The sequence below is a fragment of the Paralichthys olivaceus genome, chromosome 18 (genome assembly GCF_024713975.1).
Source record: "Paralichthys olivaceus isolate ysfri-2021 chromosome 18, ASM2471397v2, whole genome shotgun sequence".
NCBI classification, from domain to species: Eukaryota; Metazoa; Chordata; class Actinopteri; order Pleuronectiformes; family Paralichthyidae; genus Paralichthys; species Paralichthys olivaceus.
This window is the reverse complement of record NC_091110.1, coordinates 14,390,212-14,409,331: the sequence shown is the minus strand read 5'-3', so window position 1 is coordinate 14,409,331 and position 19,120 is coordinate 14,390,212. Positions and strand designations below refer to the sequence as shown.

The 19,120-nt window shown below is 40.5% G+C and overlaps 1 long non-coding RNA gene across 8 annotated transcripts in view; it reads right to left on the bottom strand.

Annotated features, from left to right (window-relative positions):
- The window catches only part of LOC109626023 (uncharacterized), an 88,072-nt gene extending 73,691 nt beyond the window's left edge, over nt 1-14,381 (bottom strand). For 7 of the 8 annotated variants that reach the window (XR_011239178.1, XR_011239175.1, XR_011239177.1 and 4 more), the window contains exons 1-3: nt 13,953-14,381; nt 12,334-12,379; nt 10,723-10,816 (exon numbers count right to left, since the gene is read on the bottom strand). This is a non-coding gene — a long non-coding RNA (uncharacterized lncRNA). Of the gene's footprint in view, nt 1-662; nt 804-10,722; nt 10,817-12,333; nt 12,380-13,952 lie in introns of those variants that run through there. The other variant, XR_002202497.2, reaches the window with a different exon arrangement.
- Between the last annotated feature and the right edge of the window lie 4,739 nt (nt 14,382-19,120).

Here is a 19,120-nt window from a genome sequence, read left to right as displayed (position 1 = left end):
ATTAGTCATTTTCCACAGGATTACAGACATGCTCCCATTTCCAAAAGGGCAACCTAATTAGAGATTACTTAGTTCACTCTTATTACATGTTAATGTGGCATTTCCTGTGCAATTTGTCTTGCCCACTTACTGTACCTCTGAATCTACTCAGATATAATTTGCTCCCTAATTAAAGAAACCCTGAGGACCTGCGCACCGCAGATGTCCCCAGGTTACCAGAGAACATCTAAAGGTTGTAAACACTTAATTGAATAAAAAAAAAGAAACGCAGCAGGGGAGATGTATTTATTCACCTGCGTCAGGAAAGTGGTATTTTTCTAAGTCAATACATTTCTGCAGGTGTACAAAACAGTCTTCCAAATCATAGACTGTGTACAAAGATAGACAATGCACCAGTTTCCCTCCACCAACCACTAATGAAGCCAAAATATCCCTGCTTGAATGTTACATCTTGTCCATTTGGAGCTGGAGTCTGATCAGTACCGGTCAGGAGATGGAGCTGCCCATCGCCGGATTTACGACCTTTACTGCAGCCAGTCACTAGGTGGCGCGGAAGACACTTTGGCTCGTCTTTGAGGGAGAATCAATGTCGGCCATCTTCGTGCACAGATTATGTTTCAAATCAACAGTGCAATGATGAGATTACCACAGGATAACTCAAACACTGTTCAATGTTTTATTAATGATTAAAAACTGATGGTACTTAAGAGATCACAATGTCTTGTATTCCACACATTCCCCGATGTGCTGGATGGCCTTCTGGTGGCATCAATTATTAATTACAAGATGAATTTCTGTGGTATCTAAAAGACAGTTGAAGCAGAGGGTGAGAAACTCGGATAAATTCTGTCAACCGTTATTAGTGAGCTTCTGGCCCAACTGTCACTTTTCTAACTGCGTCTTGTTGGTACTCCAACAGACTGTTCTCTCTCTCTCCAGATGAAGCCTCACAGCTTGTGTGCGTTCTCCCCCTCCTGACATCTACAGGCCGTCAGAAACGATTCAGTTTTTCTGTCAACTGTTGCTGCACCATTCCCGTCTGTAGTCATTCATTTACCCATCTTTGTATAAACACAAACCTTTATAGTTTTAATGTGAGAAGCGTCAAAGGTGATCACATCACGTTTAAAACAACCACAAGTGCTGAACATCACAAATGTACTATATATAAAGAGATCGAAAATACTAAAAGCAATCAAATGCTATAATGACAAATATTTGAAGATTAAAATATTTCACAGTGGAAACACAGTCTGAGCAGTTCTGCTAATAGGTAAAGTGTTGTAGAGATTAGGGTGTAGATCTCAGGAAATCCGAGAAACTTCAGGCTGGTGGAGCTCAGTGCTCAGGATTTAATATGAAGGTGAAACTAAATTAAGTTAAAAAAAAGTAATGCCAGCCCATTAAAAATCTTAAAAACCAGCAATGTATTCTTAAAATCAATCCTGAATTTGACAGAATGTCAGTAAAGAGCCCAGTAATGGTGAAAGGTGATCACACTTTCTTTGTCCAGCTAGAATTGTGTTGCTGCTTTAATTCCTTCCCAACAATTTGAACTCCTTCCCTCCATCACAGTGGACCACAAACACCCAACTCCGCTCAACTTTCCCCGATACCTCAGAGACACTGCTCCAGCTGCCTCTCACTCCTCAGAGTTAAATCTCTTCCTCTTGTCCCTGTGTCCTCATCACTGAACTGCCAGCTACTCTTCTTGCTGACACAGAGATCTCGGGCTCTGTAGTCGAGCTCACTATCTGACAGCTCCTCTCAGGTGTAATGGAGCAGAACCCCTGTCACCTTTACGAAAAACTAACCCACTGACATCCACTCTGCCAATACACCTCTAATCATTTCCACATTTTCATATTGTTGCTATGCCAAAAACCTTCAACACAACTATGTCCTTTGCTTCTCACTTTCTTCCACATGCAAGCTGGAGAGAGCATCAACCCCTTTGTTTGCCACACGCTCTCTGTCACCACTTGCAAAACTGCAGTGACTCACACACTGATGAAAAAACTAAATGACGATGTGTGACTACAGACAAAAGACCATCCAGAGTTGGTGCAGCACCATCTTATCCTCCAATCCTCTGCTGCAAGGTTTGCGCTATAGAACAATTATTCGCAGTGGGGTCTGGGAACCCCATGCAGGTTGTCCACAAACACAATGGTCCATTATTTGAAGCCAACATTTATTTTGGAAACGACCTGGATATAATGTAGGAGGTATGAGAGGCAAGAGGAAGAGTTACTATTGTATGTGGACACTGCTCACTGGCCAGGGTGAATTCCTGCTGCCATTACTGCAAGCTTTCCTGTCATTGGGAGGCAGGAGATAAACTTTGGATATAAATTTCAGAACACAGCAACTTGGGGACGGCTTGTCCAACTGGGAACAAGAACTGAATCTGCAGTTGAGACATTTTTGGAGGGAAGGGTTAAAAAGTCCAGTGTTCAAGATTTAGGACTATTGGCAGAAACTGCGATGTTTTCACTCATGTGTTTTATCAAAATTATACAAATTGTTGTTTTTTTCAGCCTAGAATGGGTCTTTATATTTAAATACTTTATATTTACATCATAGGACACATGGAAGTATGTAGAGGTAGTGACAGTAACATTGTTCCAAACGGACGCATCTCTTTTGGTACATGAAGGCAGCAGACTTGGGATGAGGGTTAGGGTTCCTGCAAAGTCTCCAGGAAATGAATGAAAGTCGCCCTAATGTCCCTAATGACCAGAGACGGTGTGTTTTGTTTGTATGCATGTGTGTGTGTATGTATGTCAATGTGATTTATGAGTTAGCCTTGTGCAATTAAAGCAGGTTTGAATGTGGTATTGTTTTCTTTATTCTGCCGACATTGAAGCACTGCTCTTGTTAAAAAAAAATATTTTTCCTTTGACCCCGCCCTCTCTACACATGACCTATAAAGAATCTCCAGGTTTAGAGAATGTCACAACACAAGACTTGAACAACAATGGACAGTTCATTAAGGGAAATAAATCGTGGCATTTTAGCAATGTGCAGTTGATTATTGAAAATCCCTAAGGTGACAGCCTTATTGAGCGACCTGAGAGCTGCAGCTGGTAACGCACCCCCTTTCACTGAAGACAGAGCGCCACTTCTATTCTAGAATTTAATTTTTTTGCTTATTTTTATCTCTGATGGTATTTTTGTTTTTAGGCCTGTTCCCCCACCCCCCCACCCCATCACCCTATGGGAACTGTGTATTCTGGGTTCCTGAAATGATAATGATGGCTTGTTCTCTGGTTTCTTTGTTCTTCAACACAATGCCACACTGACAGACCAGGCTAAGAGAATTGCTTTTGGAAAAAGTTTTGTCGAGAGGGAAAGTTCAGCAACCAAGAACACAGGCACACAGAGCTGCCGCTTGCTTGTGTTAATAAGTTAGTGTTAACATGCTGAATATTTATAGGCCAGACCTTTCACTGTATTAACACAGAAAACATGAAAGAATAGCTGCTTCAATCTAGACACATGCAAACCTTTTAATTTATGTGGAAAGCTCTTCACGTCTGAGATTGAGGGTTTATTATAATGTCCTCACCTTCTCTAAAATGTCTCTAATTATATAAGTTGAGGATATTTATAATTAGTAAGAATCAGCCATGGAGTTGTTTGAAGAATATACGATGCAACATACCGTCAATGTACTTCTGACTATAACGCCAGTCTTATCATCTACAATAAAATTCTACCTTATGATATTATAATACTATATCAATAGTATTTTGTTTGATTGAACAAAAGTACACTTAAGATATGTTGAATTTTTCTACTCATCAATGGAGCTAGTCAGAATATAAAGAACAGATTTGAATGTCATGATGAAACCATAGTCATTTCTATGATTACAAATATACAATGATATCTAAAGAAGGCAACAACAGCTGGTTGGCACTTGATTTACAGCGTCTAAAGTGTAAAATTAATACATATATGTTGTTAAATTTTCTTCAAATCAAGAAGAAGAAATAACCATAATATTAAATAGGTGTTTTCAGACGAAGCAGTTGCAGCTGATTCTGCCTCTTCACCCAGCCGGTGTACGGATCAATGAAGACTAATTGGTGCAGCAATCAGCTTCAAAGTGTGAATGATGATTCAGATGACGACAATTGATCCATCTATAAACAGACTGACGACACAAATGTCAACAGAAAGTTCAATGTTTGAAAATTAGTTCAAGACAATAAGATCATCTCTAGCGAGTGAATTAAAGCCTCCTCGGTGTCGAGAGGGTAAAATGAGGTTTGGCCATGGGTCAGAGGTTCTGTCCTTTAAATGCTGGCACTTTGTAGGACGAGTTCAAACCTGTGCTCCTCTGCCCGTCACGTCTCCTTGTGCAGAGTCATGGTGGAAGAGAGAGTAAATAGATTTCTGAGAAACTGTGAGTACTTGACGATCAAGGAGCACATAGTGTTCAGTTTGAGTTTCGTCACCGATACCCCTGGTGCTTGAGCCATCACTTTAAAAAGATGCTCTGCAAATGGAGACAGGAAAATGTGTAGATTGTTTAGAAATGCTGGGTAAAACGTTTTCATAAAAGCTGTGATGGTAAATTAAGAATACCCCTGGAACAGATTGCATTTTACCATCAAGTCATTTAAATAAATACACGTTATCTCTAAATCTGCCTCTAATTCAACAACAAATAAATTCTACATGGAGCTTTTAAGTCATGTTTCCCTGGATAAATCAAGGTTACAACAATTAAATACAAATGCCAGCAGGTACCAAAAATAAAATTACACAAAGCTGCTTACACCAAATGTGGTTTTTTTTTTAGATTGCGTGTGTGTCACTGCTATTCTTCATGCACTGAGTAGGCAGTGGTTTTTCTGTGTAGTCATAGAAAGGAAAATATCAGCCTTCACTTTCCCTGTACAAGATGTACAGAATAAACAATAACAGCTGGAGAGAGAGTGTTTGTTTGCTTGTTGTCGGTAACCCCCCCCAACCTCAACATTTAGCACAGTTGCATTGTTATTGACGACACATGTTGGCATTAAGCATCAATGTGCTTGAGAGAAGAAGCATTTACACCATAGCCATTCCTTTCGGTACCAAGTGTAAAAACCCAGTCGAGACAAAACTTGATCTAAGTGCATCCAGCAGTATTTGTTGTTCAGTCATATTTAATTCACTGGATCAGACAAACTTGCAGGTCATATTGACTCACAATATATGAATATTGCAATTTTACACTCAGTCAGGTGCAGACCTCCACCAAGGCCCAACACTTCTGCAACCACAAGACAAGATTTTTATTTGGAGCTGAACCAAATTGCACAAACTGTCCCGCAAACATGCTTGATTTTTTCTTTCATCTAAATCTTTTAGAAATCAACAAGTGAAGGAAAAACATCTCCACATTCAGCAATGTTGATCCACACAAAGATATAATGGCTTCTTCTCTGACCCAGAGCAAATCCCTCCAACAAGTTTTTCAATCCATCCAGTAGTTTGCAATCTTGCGTACAAACATTCAGACCGAAGGGGCCAAAACAAAACCTTGTTGTACAGGATCGTCCACTCATTGTAAAAACATGAAATTTCAACTCGACCCCCAGTGCCCACAGGGGACAGAGTAGAATATAAAAACAGAACTGTGATGACGAGAGAAACAGAGAATCCAAACAACTGCTCGAAGGTGGAAGATCACTGTTGTGAACCGTTTCAGACCAATTTAAGCCGTTTCTGAAAGGCTGCACTTTTCCAATCATTCTGTTGTGACAGGCTGGGCCTCACGCTGTTTAATCCAGGGGAACACAAAGCGTTAGTACGTCTCTTAACGTGAAGCCATGGAAGAAAGGGGCTCTATATTTAATGCGCTGTAAAGAAGGGATCAGATGATTGCCGTCAGAGGATGGGAGGCCCCCGCACTGTCAGGACTATTTTCACTTCATCCCAGCCAAGCGATTTATCAAATTACAGCCTGTTTCTTGGAGCTGACAGGAGAGATTACCAAGACATGGAGAGGAGAGGTGGTTTTCACTGGAGCCCTTCGCCTCTGCCTCTAATCAATGAAGCGTTCTCAGCACACACCTATCTGCACCTATCACACTTTCTCTCTCCCTCACCTCTCTCACTCTCAGACATCCACTACAAAAAGAAAACTTCAGATCTTCAGGATGTATGTGACAGACCTGTACACAGTACATGCACGTGTGGCACTGTGCGTCTGCCCGTGCGGGCGATGTGTTTTCCTGGGATTGTGTTGTGGTGAGATGTAACGTGGCAGAGGCTCTGGCAGCTCCATTATCTGGGTGGTGTCAGCTTGTCTACAAGTGCATGCTTCCTTTCTTCGAGCCCACTCTCCCATTTAAACATTTATTTGCTGCCCTGACATTTGCTGTCAAGCCCCCTCTGCCTCTCTGTCAGCGAGACCGGCTCACTGTACTGCACACTCGGCAGTTTCTCTTTTGTGACCCCCCCCCCCCCCTCTAACCAAAGTCATTTTGCAATGTTGAAAAAAAGTCATCTGAAGTAAGCTGGTATTTCAGACATTTCCACATGTTAAGGTTAAAGATCCTGTAAGAAGAAAACTATTTTTGGTATTTTCACAAAGTGGGTCACTGTGTTTTGAGTCCAGGAAGTCTGCAGTGCTAGCTGAGGTCCACAGTGACTCAGCATTTGATGAAGTCAGTAATTGGGGGCGAAGTGTAAATAGATTACCGATTCAATTAACCCTCTAACAGTCGGCAGTGCAGATCGCAGACAGACGTTTAACCTCTCCAGCGAAAAAAGTCCCACAATTCAGTGAAGCTTCTGCAGCAGACGGCAGCCTGCGACACTTTTTCCGCAAGTACATGGCAGCTCAATTAAAAAAGTTATAAATGTGGAAATAATTCTGCGTGCCGTTTCACTAACTGCCAGGGAGGAAGCGGCGGCAGAGAAATGTCATCTTACTTATGCAGCAAATGAGAGCACAATTAAGTGACTCAGGAGGTCTGTAACAACCTGCTGTGTCGCTGGCAAGAATGAATCAAGAGCCCGATACTGGAGGGAAGTGGATTTTATACAGAGTGTTTTACCTTGGCACCAGTTAGCACCTTCCACATGAAGTACTATTATTCATGGCCAGAATGAGTTTGGATATTAACGACAGAAAAGGTCAGAGTCCCAGCTCCTTACAGGCAATTATTCTACTTCCACCTGTAAATTTATATCCGAGCATCTGTGTAGTTTTAAGTGCAATCACACTGTGCCAAATGATGAAGCATTTACGTAATTATACAAATATGTGTATATGTGTGTATATGTGGCTCTGGAGTGAGTCCTGCAGCCACTCTTTATTCGGCACGACTCAATTAGTGCAGAAAGAAAAGCTGCCACCAGCAGCATCATCACAGACTCAACACACAGCCCATTCCAAACAGACAGGTTAAGAACAAATTCTTTTAAAACAAAGGTTTAACCAGATTAACAAGTCTGGATTTAATATTGATTTAATAAATGTTAATACAGCCACATTTTGGTAATCCCAAATGTTTCCTCTATAAAGAAGTCACGCATTCTTTAAGCGTTCCTGTCATGAAAGCTCCTTAAATAGGAAGAAAACAACCATTGTTAATCATTCATTTTCTTGAGTCTTCATCCTGTCTGACATACATAAGATTTATTTTAACGGCTGTATGTTTTTAAATCAAAAGGATTTCCAGCAGCGAGTTGTGTATCCAGAGCATAATCTGTTCACTTCTTTCTATTCTCTCCCACCGTCCTCCCACTTTTCTCATTCATTTCCTGCTACCTCCCTCTGTCTCCCTCCTGGCTCCAAAAGAAATCTGCTTCAAACCATCTGTCTCCCAACGCAACACATGCCTCTTCTAGTCACTGGTGAGACGGAGCAGAGCATGTGGGGACACAACAGACCCATTACGGGAGCAAATCCTTCCTTCTTCCTCTCCTTCCCCTCCTCCTTTCATCCATCCAGATGCTGGAGCTCAGAAACTGTCAGTACACGGTTGCATTGAGGGATAAAGAGAACCAGCTGTTGATGTAACTTCAGTGGCACACAAGGAAATTATATCGGACAGGAGAGTAGAATGGCAGGTTTCACTTTTACACCTCTTTTCCTCACTTGTCGCCTGCTGGTTGTGAGTAAGAGAGCATGTGCGCCCTCATTTCTTATTTCAGCGGCGTTTGCTCCCTAACCCCATCTTCTGTGCTCGGCTGCTGGAATTCTGAGCCAGATATCTCAGCAGGATGTTTGGAGGCTGTGATGGAGGATTGGGCCTGCGTGAAACAGACCATGGGACCTGCACGCATGAATAAAGACGAATAGGAGCGGAAACATTTGTTTCAACTTTGTCATTGTTCATTTCGTAGGGAGTCCAACTGTTTTCCATATAAAGCCTGTAAGTCTCTGGTGCCTGCATCAGCTCAGACGGGTGTCTGGGTGCATCTCAGCAGAGGTCACCTAAGAGCTCATTATATATTTACTTAAAAAGGTAATAAACTGAACAATTTCAATCTGAACAACACCAATGTCCTGGCTGACACGAAGAGTTGGGTTGATTTCCAGTTTTTAACTGCTGACAATGGTGATGGTCAATTTTTAAAAAGATATGACAACATGAATAATTTAATATGTTTGTTTAGAAATCAACTAACGAAGCCACTAGTGTATGTCCAACAACACAAAGATCACAATTCAGTTGTGGGAGGAGGAGAAGATATGCATGTGCACATCGAGTGTGTTTACTGAAAAGATTGTGTTTTTTGTGGGAGAGACGATGAGGAGACATGACAGAAAGCTTGCACCATAGGTCCTTGCTCTGGTGCAAGCTGGCTCACTAATATAACATCACTTAAGAGAGAGGATGGTGGTGATGGGAAAGATTCCCCGGCTCCTGGCTGAGATCTGATCACATTACGAGCCCGACCGCCTCCACTTGTGAAATTGCTGCTGAAATCACATTCTGATCCCAGCGTCTCCTGCATACATTTACAGCCGGCATTAACACGTGTTCATCCTCACCCAGATCACGTCTCCAGATACAGACTGTGTTGTAATGTCGAGTGTAAAACGGGTACAAGGTTCTGATCCTGCTGCCGTCAGCAGGAAGGGAGCTGTCCAAGGTACCAGTTCCTGTCTGCACCGACACTAATGCTTACTACAGGCAGAAATCTCCAGACAGTGATTCACCCTTAGTCTTGATTTCTACTGTTTGAAGGTTACACTCTGGGGTAGATTCTCCTGGCTGCCGGGTCTCGAGTGAATCTGCCTCATCCATGTGCCACGTAAACTGTGCTGTAAAGTCTATTGTCTTTATCTGCTCTTGGGTTCTTATCAGAGTTTAGCTGTTTACAGGAATAAACCCTCACTAAGAGTGACAAAGCTATTTCCATAAATGTACACACATGAAGGTGAAATCAACAACACATGCATTTGGAATTGAAATATTAAGATATTTAAATGAACTATGTACAACTGCTTGTGATGTTCTCAGAGTTGAAAAAAAAAACTGCAGGAGGCATAAAGTCCTGCAGCCGAAGGCCATGATAAAAAAAATTTGATAATCTTATTAAGAAAACATTCATTCTTGTTCATCTCATCTCTTATCGTTACTTCTTTTCATCAGTGTTTTGCAGCTGAATGGGAAGCTGGTTGTGATTTTGCTTTTACAGTTGAGGAAACATCTGCAGTTGCACTGGTGGCTACCTAGCAACAAAACCACTAACAAATGTCTTTCTACTTACAAAACACAAAGTGGTGATGGAAATAGACTGTTCTGCAGGTAGCCAGCTGATGGATAGAAGCCTGTTTCTTCACAAAATATAAATGTTTGTGTGAGAAAGAACTAGCCCCCAACTTTCACAGGAAGCTTAAACTGCCCATATCCCTTCTGGAAGGACACAAGCAGGGTTAGTTAAAAAAAAATACCAATAAACAATAATAATAAACCTGCACAATGTCTACAGGCTTTAAAAGCTTTTACACTCATGAACATGTTTGTTTCATAAATACAATATTCACAGACTCCGCACAGCCACAGGTGCTCAGACCTCTGCTGGAACAAAAGCTGGGAGATGAAGAAAATTTAACTAAACAACTGAAAAGACATCACGGGTTAAACAGGAGAGTGAGTGAGACGTCAAGCAGAATGGGTTCACTCCTGAGAAGAGTTCTAATGAGGAAGATTAACTGAAAAACACCTGAATGGATGTGAAGCTGCTACTGTGTCGGGACTTTAATCAAAGTATAATAAAATGAGATCGATTAGAATAAAGGAAAGCTAATTTTTAAAGCTGTTGTGTAGATTGGGTAAATGTTTTTTATGGACTCACATTAGACACTGAAACATGTGAACCGTGAGAAAGAATTTTGCTAAAGAACTTTGTTGAGTTGATATCAAGACAATATGTAAAGAAATATATTCAGATATAGCCACAGTTTTGTTTTCCGATAAAGACAGTGAGACAAATATTGTGCACAGTATTGTTATTTATTAATTTCTTCTATCTCTAAACTATAAAACCCATGGCTAAATCTCAGGGCACCCTAGAGTGCCACAGTCCCTCTTTCTGGTAATCTCTGCTATACGTTAACAAGACTGCAGACACACAAATAGTGCCACATGTATTCATTTAGATCAGCACAGACAACAGGAATGCAAGTCGCCCTGATGATGTTCAAATTTCTTTTTAAACAGTTTTTTTAGACAGATGAGACAAATTAAAATTGTCACTTACTTCAGGCAAATAGGTGGGGCCTCAACCTGCTGTTCCCTCCATGACGTGCGAATGATGATCCTGCACCTGAAGAAGTGCTTCAGCACCTCAGTCACTGCAAACCAAAAACACTGCAATCAAATTCACAAGCCTGTTTGACATGAATAACTACCTCCCTCCACTCAGCGATAATATAAAAATGATTAGAAATTCACAGATCTAGACATTCACATATAGATTTGGGGCAATCGGCAGATTTTGATGCCTACTGCTCCACTTGGACTAACCTAGCTGTGCACTTTAATTCAAAAAAATGTGAAACCCATCTCAACCTTTTTAAATAATGCCTCCAGTGTACATTCAGCTCCATTATCACAGAGATATGATGAATCACATCAAATTGTTGCTGCAGAGAAATGACTGAAATACTGAAGATGAGCTGCAATTAAAACCCAATGTGTTCTGAGTTCTCAACGGTTTGATCTCGTCATATGAAACTCTCATTTTCAGCTTTAAATAAAAACTCACATTGCCCTCTGAAAGCAGCAGAGCGAAAACATGACTGAAGTCAGCATTATTTTAAACACCCATCCCAAAGACGAGCTGCTCCCACATGTCATGTTTCGTTATGAATCGTGGAGGATTAAAAGAACAAACAGAAGCCTGTTAACTTCCACACCAATTCATAAAGAAAGACTTTACCCCAGATACGATTTCTGACTACAACAAGGAGCTGCAGAAAAGAAGAAAGTTAAAGTTGAGACACTGTTGCCTCTTATGATACAGTACTATAAATAAAAAGTCTCATCTCCAACTGTATGCATTGCAAGGAAAGAGTGCTGATTTAATTAGTTACAATTTATATATTCCAGAAATATTTTCCTTTAAAGCAGAACACGAAAGAAGCCATTTAAGGTCAACACATGGTTTCAACACATACAGATAGTCCGACAAGCCGAGCTCTTCATAGTTCGAGATGAGCAGATGAGGAAGGTCGGAACTTTTAATACATTCAATTAAGTTGAAATTTAAGTTGAAATCTGTGATTGAATCAAATCATGGGATGCTACGCCACTGAAACCTGCATGAACTACGCACCACTAAACAGCAACATGTGCAATTCAAGGTAGAAACAAACTGCAATGTGTTCAGACATTCAGTTTTTCCCTTCGTGTATCAAAAATGAACAGGTTTACATTTGTCAAGTTTGTCTGTTTAGGAAAGAGGAAATCATATTGTTTATTTTCATTTTTGGTTTGAACAGCACGTTATTTACAAAGCAGATAAAATATGAGTGAAAGAGGAGGAATAACTACCCAGCCCCCCGGGACATACCAGTAATATACAAAAAACCTCACTTATACAGTAAACAGCACCAGGCCGAGCCATTGAAAGGTTGAATAGTTCTATTGGAAGAACAAGAGAATCAATATAAGCCAGACACACAAAAGCAACAAGACGTATTCAGTGAGAACAGTTTATTGTAGCAAAAGACAAAATAATACATTATGTCTGATATGCAGAAAGAAAACAGACATGGAACTTGTGGAAAGTTCAAATGTTGCCACCTGACACTCATTAAATATTACACAAGTGATATATCAGATACATCTTTGTGTATTTTTTAGTTACCTCTTTCAGACCTTTTCCAACACCGACCTCGTCAGGACGAGTAGATCTGAGACGCAGAACAGAAACATCACTCAGAAGCAATTTAACCAACATTCGGTCCTGAGGTGAACACGACAAACACCTCAGCTCGTGGATAAGCATAGAGACATCGACTCATGAATCCTCACATCTGCACATTTGACATGAAGACGCAGGGAAAGGTAATAACTTTCTATTTCTCACTCTCCTTTCCTCCGTCTCCCCAATTTTCTTTCTCATGCAACACAATGTAATTACGTCTCTCTGCCGCCGAAACCTGGGCAGCAATGATTGAAAGAGACACACCTGGCCCACTGATGTCCTGTGGGTGTAGAGACATCAGAAAGCTGGTGAAGTCAACCACCTGCTGGGTGCACCCCCGCAGGTCGCTGCTTGATCAGCAAAATCAATCCACCACGGCTTTAGACATGTAGTGAGAATGACAATCAAAGTCCTACGGCTGGAAATGACAGTCTTTCGATTGGGATCTAAAAGCTGTTTTGGACAGTGCAGCCATCAGTTCTGGTGATTAGTACGATGACGCACTGATATCAGATGCTGTCAGATAGATGCCACTGTTTCCAAGTGCTCCCTCATGGAGCGGGGTTGGGACTGTATAAATAAAACTGGAAAGAGTGTGGTGTGTTTTTATTAAATCAGGGGCCACAATTTACATGAAAGGGGACAATTACATGTCCAACATCCTTGTACATAGCCTAATTCAGTGAGTGCACAGTCATTCCTTGTTTATTTAGAAAGGATAGGGGACTTCAGGGTCGATAAGACTTCAGCTGGGGCCAGTACCCACTGACAGTCTGATATAACCACTGGCACATGGTCAGTAAAGTACAAGTTCGCAAAAACCAACTCACATTTACTCTATTGTCCTTGCATGTTCCCTTTATAGACAAATACACATAATTACAGGCATCTTTCTATTCCCAGGGACAAAAAATAATAAAATAAAAACAAAATCCATACTGAAATAGCAGCTTTTTCCCCTCATCTTTACTAAAGCACATTACAGCTTCTGAAATATTGATTAAAGCAGCAGTATTCTTTACTTAGTCTTAAAAAAAGACATTAACTCCCATGTATGCTTTGTTCAATACATGGTTACATTTTGTTTTCCAATAATGTTCATTACAGAGAATTACTTCTTTAGACAGTTTTCTTTCACATGCACTTTGTAGAACATGTACAAACACATTCAATATTTAAGGTGGAATCACAGATATCCCCACTGAGAGGGTCATTCAGGCCACCACTTATTCCCATTTAGACCATTTGTAGCTTGTTTTTCAATACCACATAAAATGTTCTGCAAAGCCCTTAAATTCAAATGCACTGGAATTATTTTCATTTTATTTCTTACCACTCATACACCACAGGAAACTGTTACTTTAAAATGTATGTTTTTCAGCTGTTCATTTTGTATAAATGTTAAAACAGTGGCAATTTGCAGTCTTTATTTAACAGCTACACCACACATATCATGTTTAAATATGTTACCATGCCCCATTTATAACGTCAAGAAATTGATGTGGACCCAAATGCAGATGCAACATGAGGACAGATCAAATGTCTTTAGTTTGACTTACCAGTAGGATAAAGCAGGAAGGACAGCATCAGTGTCCAAAACTCAAAGGCCAAAGACAGGATGAATAAACACAACCAGGGAAACTGACAACTGAACAACTGACAAAACCAACTGGACCAGAGGAAAAAACTAGATCCACAAAGTTAACGAGACACAGGTGAAACAAATGAAGGGCGAGCAGGTGGCCCACAATTGGAGGGAAACCAGACAAAGACAGGAAGTGAAGTGCACTTAAATGAGAAATGAAGGTGAGCCATAAAGTAAGACAGGAAGTGACTAAAAAACTCAGGCAGAGCCAGTACACTGTGGCCTTCAATATAAAAAAAAATATTTGTTTTTGTCACTTCTTAAAACAAAGTTACAAAGTGCTTCAGAAATAATTTTTTCAAATAGCACATGAGACATATTTAAGCACGACTGTCCTGGATAAGTTTAGCACCGTGGCACAATTAACATAGTGGCCTGCAGCAGACTGTGAGAGAGAGCAAGTGATGCAGATAAAACAACAGAGAGAGCAATACATCTGAAATTCAATGTGATGCATTCATGCCTCCTTGTTAGTGGTGCACAACAAACCCAGAATAAAATAAGATTTAGTCAACACTTGGTTTTATTCTGAAGTAAACACAGCCAACTTACATTGAACAGCAGATGTTTCATATGAAAACATAGGAAGTAGATTAATAATTTGGCACCATAGGCTGTGATCTCAGGGAAGAGCCCGACATAAGTTTATATCTATTTCAGACTAACCTCTATACGTGCTCAGACCACAAGGGAGACGTGCTTCTAGTGACCTGAAATGGATAAATCCAAAACCAGCTATGCACCTGCATTTCACCTGCAGCATCAGACTGGAACACAACTGCTAATTATAAACAGGCATTAAAAAAAGTCATGCAGATTTATATAAAGCTGGCAGTGAGTGCAGCTCTGTGCAAAAAAAATAGAAATAAGAAAGTGAGCAGGGAGGTAAATTATATCCACATGTGTGTTTTCATTGTTGGTGCGTTGCACAGAGGGAGGTGGGTGGCGTTAAGTGAATATAGTAATGAAAAGTGAGAGGTGACAAATTGAAGGGGAAATGAATAAAGGAGTGAAATCTAAACGCTTCCGCAAATGTAATGTAAAGTGGTTTATATGTAAATCACATGGAGCAGATGGTCGTCATGGTCACCAGAGTCCTCTGCTGTGAAGCAGGATTTGTGGTTATCAAGGTAACTTCAGGTTTTTCAGTCCTAAAAAGCGGGTTCACTTCTTAACCGGATATATCATCATGGTAACTTATGAAGAACCACTAACTTGCAGCATAATGGTCCAGTCACACGCACACGTTTCGCAGAATTCGAAGTGAATATCGTGGGTTTGGGTTAAAGAGCCTCCTCACTCACACAGTTTGTAAGAGAATGTGGAAGCTAAGGTTCGCTCCTGATACAACTGAGAATGTGTGACTGAGCCCTAAGGATCAAGTTGGAGACAAGAGTTAAAAAGCCTGTCAACAACTGAACTACTGACCAATCAGATCACCAGAATGATCATCGATCTACAGGAACCTGAATGGGACAAAGGAGGAAAAAGAAAATTCCTAACCTTGCAAAAGTGAAGCTGGATAACTAAAACGTGTTGAACTCACCTCATAGTACAGACCCCTGGTAAAAAACTTTGGGATTTTGTCATAAATTTCAATTCTTCCACTAAAATTCTGCAGCAATTAGCAGCAAAATGACTTTCCTGCAAGAAAACTTTAAGAAATAAGCTGAAAACTCAGTTGTGAATGGATCCTAAATCCTGTAGTTCCTCTAGTTTCACCTTGTGTCTGACACTGACACATTCCCGAGACACAAGAAAACGCAGCGTCAGCAAAAAAAAGAAAACTATCAAGGGGATACAGTGAGAGTGACAGGTGAGACGGGAGGAAAGAGGGAGAGCAGGAATAGTGGGACAGGCAGTCATTGTTTAAGGCCTGTGGGCAAAGATGAATGTAGCATATATGTAAAAGTGTGAAGGCAGACAGGAATCAAGGCAGAGAGGCAGAGAGCCGAGAGAGCAGAATCATGGTTGTCAAGAATTAAATGGATAGAGAACTGTTTACCATGTAAGAAAATACTACAGTTCCAAAACAAATGGAAGATGAAACGTTCACAGTGGCTCCAAAATGTTTGTGTGTTGAGCTAAATGAAAAATTTCAAGCATCAGCACGAGCTTAAAGAATCTCTTCCAGATGTTTTCCCTGTTTCTGATGAGACTGACTGACAGACGAGTTCTATCTCATTTCCCTTCATCCTGAACCCACACATACACAGACACACACAGTCTGGACCGGGCTTACTTTGTGTGTGCGAGCATATGCATGTGTATGTTACTCACACACACACACACAGACACACACATACACATACACACACACACACACACACACACACAGACACACTGCTCTTCAGATGTGAAATGAGGTGGAAAAGTAACTGCAAAGCCAGTCAGGTGCCTGCAGCCATCTCAGGGATGAATACAACTATTCCATTACAAACACCTTTAATGTCGCCATGGTGCGTCTGACTTGCAATGCAGTCACATCATTTCGTTTTTCTTGAAGGTACCAATGCTGTATAATTTTAAACTTTTTTTTTCTTACTGCAACTTTGCCGTATGCAACTCATAAAAGGGCCCGAGCAGCCTTTAACCAATGTGTTTTATAAATGGGAGAACATAAAAAGTTGTGTCTCTTCCAAACTGGGTTTAGTTGAGCGCAACACATTAGAAACCTGAGGAAATAAATCAGATGACAGGAGCGAGGTGCTGGAGGTGAAAGACTCTGGAGAGATGCGTGAAAGACTCCTGACATCTGCGGCAGTAGGATTACTATAAATGAAGTGCTCCTCTTTCACATAGACTGTTTTAATCTGCCCGTCACAGCTGTGTTATCTAATGTAAGTTCCTGTTAGATTCATATCTTTTTTTTAACTTTATTTTGCGAACGATATCTTTTTTTAAAGCTCTGATTTCTTCAAACTGCGATTTTGTCATTAGAATTGCCATGAATTCAACAGAAAAGTAAATGAGGATGATCATTCACTATGTGCTCATCCATTTATCTTGTTTCCCGTGTAGAAGGCAACAGAGTGCACTCGTATATAATCATTTTATTTCAGTGTCTTGGTTAGAAATCCTAGTCATAACAATTTCTGTCAATAGTTTCCTCAACCTTATTTATCATCAGTTCAAAATGCTGCAGGAGAGTTTGGCGCACACAGTCAGGACAATAATGAACAAGCGAGAGAGTTATAGAGAGAAAATTGCCCAAAAATGTATGAATGTGTGTTTACAACTGACAAATGATTCTGCTCCTTAATCCGTCAATGTAATCAGAGGTTTGTTGTTGTTGTAAACCTTTTAAACTATTAGGGATCTCTTCCACCTTCTCCTATAAATATAAGTATTTGCTATAAAAACAATACAAGGCTGTTTCCTTGAAGCATCTGTAAAATAAAATATATTTTTTCTCCAAGATGCACACTTACAGTAGAAAACTATGCACATGCACAGCAGAAGATCCGTCCATACAAACTGTGACTGACATGTGCTGACATGTGCTTTACTGTTCAAACTGTAAACAGAACAATACTAGTGTGGATTGTAAATGAGCCTTAAAGCTCCACTGTGGCTAAACTCAGGCTAGCATGACTCAGATGAAGGGCAAGCTTTCATCTAAGTACACTTCCTGTTTACTGTGCATCTGTTGATGGAGCTCTCCTATTGAATCACAGCCTCACAAATCCAGTCTGTTGCTCCACTATCGCGGCTCAAAAAGTAAGATATCAGTGTGAGTAAAATCATAAACGCTCACACGACCCGGAGCTTAAGGCTCAAAGTGTCTTTGCAAGAAAATGAACTATGGGAAATATCTTTTTTCTGTACAGTTCCTTCACAAAAAGAGGATCGTAATTGGGATCATTTCCAAACACTTTCTGAGGAGCAAGCAGTCGTGTAGTGATGACTCATCCTGTCTTCCTGCGCCCCAGTCTGTCTCTCGAGCTTCTTCCTCACTCCTCCTCCCCTCCCATTTTCTTTCCTTTCACTTGCACACTTACAAACTGTGAGTGTTGTATATTGTCTCCATTGGTGAGTAAACAAAGAATAAAACATCCATGGTGACATTTACTCATTTACTCTGCTTCATCACATCTCTCCTTTGTCAATTAGGCTCCTTCTTTCTTGTGCTCTCACAAAACTATTTTCCTCAACCTGTCTCATTAACACAAACAACGTCCCTCTTGTCTTTTGTTCCTTTCTTTGTAAAATTGGTGACATTATCATATGATGCACAGCGTGCACTGACACCGTGCAGACAAGCTGTGACAGCGACGAGTGTTGCAGGGAGGCACGAGGTACTCGGGTCTTAATGAGCTGCCATACAGTTTGAGATCCCCTCCACCTGCGACGTGACAGTCACCACTCCCATCTCCCCTTTTTCATCTGATGCATTTATGTCTTCTTTGGTCTTTATCTGCCCATCCGTCTGAGTTAATGCACTTTTAACATCTGTTCCATTCAGCAGACGTCACAATAGCTGTAAATATATATATATATATATATATATATATATAAAGCGCTTGAGCCACATCACATTAGTGTGTGATTTTTTTTTTCTTCCCACAATCAGCTCCCATCATCTGCGAGCACGTGTCCACACATGTCCAACCTGTGGGTAACACAGCTTTATGAATATACAGTGAGTGACCTTGTCTCTTCTGGCCTACATTATCAGGAGTGTGCCATGGAGAGGGTCCACTAATGCACACTAATCCTCCAACACAATGACCCCAATCCCTTAAATCTGTCAATAGGGAAGCTGATGCTCCAGATTAGATATCCTGCTGTAATGATACTGACTCTTGTTGTTTTTAAGACAAACACACAGAGTATTACTGCTACGCCACTTGTCTCAATGAATCATTTCCAAACCAATTTAATAGAAATTAGATTTTATCAAGCTGTTTCCCAACCACCCAAGACTAATTCCTATTTCAGCCAAAGCTTTTACTTAACTGTGTTAAAGGCGTAGACTGTTGATGATGACTTTCATGCAGAGACTAAGGGATGACTCTAACTTTTAAAAAACACTTTCAGTGGAAAAGCCCACATAGATTTTGGATACTGCATTATAGTTGT